This window comes from Barbus barbus (assembly GCF_936440315.1).
Source record: "Barbus barbus genome assembly, chromosome: 11".
Classification (NCBI taxonomy): Eukaryota; Metazoa; Chordata; class Actinopteri; order Cypriniformes; family Cyprinidae; genus Barbus; species Barbus barbus.
This window is the reverse complement of record NC_136739.1, coordinates 26,661,884-26,664,538: the sequence shown is the minus strand read 5'-3', so window position 1 is coordinate 26,664,538 and position 2,655 is coordinate 26,661,884.

Sequence of the window (2,655 nt, the reverse complement as noted above, 5' to 3'; positions counted from 1 at the left end):
CTTTTTAACTTTTGGGAACTGGAATTTAATATTTAACTTGCTAGGTGTATTTAATAATCCCTGCGATGCAAAAAACATGTTGTAGATTGTTTGGCTATCATTTTTGCCTCGATAATGTAATGTATTTTCTATTATTTAATATTATTAAAAGACGAAAATGTACCTAAATGCAATTTGACATGTTCTTAGTTTATTTTTAGTTGAGAAAATCTGATAAAATTAGAACAAAATAAGTGATTTATATATAAAAGTGGTATTGCTTGACTTAATGCTTATTAACACCAATTAGTTCATTTTTATGTCATTCATTCAGACCATGTCAGAACTTTTATAATTGTTATTATAATTATATTATTACAAATATTGCCTCTTAATAAAAACTAAGTATTAATCAAAACTCAGAGGGCGTTTTGTGGTTATAAAGCATTTATTTATTATTTTCTAACCATATCTAATGCCCATTTATGTCAAATGTTTCATTAAAATCAGTTTATTAGTTCTCAGTCTGAACTACCTGTAATATTAAATCAATGCTAAATACAAAAGTGTCTGTAAATAACACTTTTTAATGTAAATAAAAACAAATCTTCCCACTTCCAGTATAGAATAAACCCTAACAAATGTATATATGCAGTTATAACATTAAGGAGTTTTATATATATATATATATATATATATATATATATATATATATATATATATATATATATATACTTAATCTGAAGAATAGAAATAACTTTTGTATCCAAATATAGTATAGTTGAAAAACTAATAAAAATGACAAAAGCACATACAAAATTGTATATATAGCATGTGTGTGTGTGTATACTGTATATAGGCTTATACACTGATTTACTACACTAATTACTGTTAAAACTTGCTTAATGTGACCACATGAAGCACATTACCCAAGACAAACTGTTAATGCATTTTGCATGTTGCCTTTTTATTTTGTAAACCTTACACTTAAAATACAGTTTACAGTTGAGGAAGAAGAAGGTGTGAAATAGAAATAAAGAAAGAGGTTGGTATTAAAGTCACCAAATCATGCCCAGATCAGACACATCATAAAAACTCTAGTTCACTTAAATAAAACACAAAATTAAAATACGAAGGGCTGAAGCAACAGATAAACATGCTGATTTGAAAAGCTGTCTGTTTACTTATCTGATCTGACCATTGCGTCCAATCCTTGACTAAAAAAAAGGTTCTGACCATGTCTGGAGTTAATGAACACAGACTTGCTGAGACAGGCAGAAAAAAACAGACCTGGCTTACTGCATAGATAATGAAAAACACAGAATAGAATTACACTTTTAGCTCTTTGACTTAAATACACACAAATCACATCCCATTTTACAAACAACCCATTTTTTTAACTATCTCTTTAAAGCTTTTTCCATCTTTAATCTTCACACATGATATGCTGAATAAATACTCTGGCCCATAAAAACCCATTTAGAGAGCTCTAGGAGATTGCCGCTAGACATCACTGCACCATTTGCACCTACTTTTTTTTTTTTTTGGTGTGCTCCTGTGGATTTAAGTGTCTAAGTTTCAACAATACTTCCTCTAAAGGTGAATCATCATCCCTCTAAAGTTAGATACAGGCCATCTATTCAAAAGGGCAGGCAAAAGCAGTGAGTCACTAAAGAATACAAATCCAGTTCTGGTAAAGCTGAGTGTTATGGACGCAATCAGGATTTTAACATGACAAATCAGGAATAAGGAGGAAATTGATATAAAAATTAATAGAAAGGTGTTTTCCAGGTAGCCTAAATATCCTTTTTTTTGCGCAAACCAGAGACTTCTGATTTGTGAACCAGTGCTCTTTTTGAGTTAATTGGTTGATTGAACCTTTTTACAATATAGGTCTGAATGATTCGTTGGCAAATCAGCCTTAATTTGAATGTTTAAAACATTCAGACTGATTTTGTTATGAAGACTGGATCGCTACCTTGAATGAATCAATAGCCTACTTGCAGTGCGACAACCAGGGTAGTTCGATTCCCAAATGAATGACTCTTCTGAGTCGGTTCTTTAAAAGTGAATGCATACATACACGACGACCAGCTTAGCTTGATTCCTGAACGAATGACTCGTATGAGTCGGATCTTTCTAGAACGGAACTGCAACTTGTAACTTTTCATCTCAGCCTCGAAATAAATAAAGAATGAACCGATCGAGACACTTAAATAAGTTACTGACTACATATAAGAACTTGGAGATACATATGCGTTATGCAGTAATCAGTGTTATTTTAATAAAAAAGCATAAAGTGAATAAATTAATTATTACCACTTATTTAGTGATATATAGGAGGATTTAGTGATATATAGGACCAATTCGATTGCATCATGCTACCTCATTAAAAGTAATATTACTTTTATGATACGTTTATGATTTGTTATATATAGGCTATTCTGGACTCTGGAAATGATATAATTTAACAAAAGACAAGGCTAATGTGGGCAGATAATAAAATAGGGAATTGTATTTACGTCTTTAAAATACTTTTCCCTCAAACGCAGTAAAACAATCGGAATCTTTAAACGGAATCAGAACAAGAATCACGAAATTCTTTAGAACACGAACGCTCGTGTCACCCGGAAGTAGCCTACGTGACACTGACTACCGCGCAGTCAATGAATACTT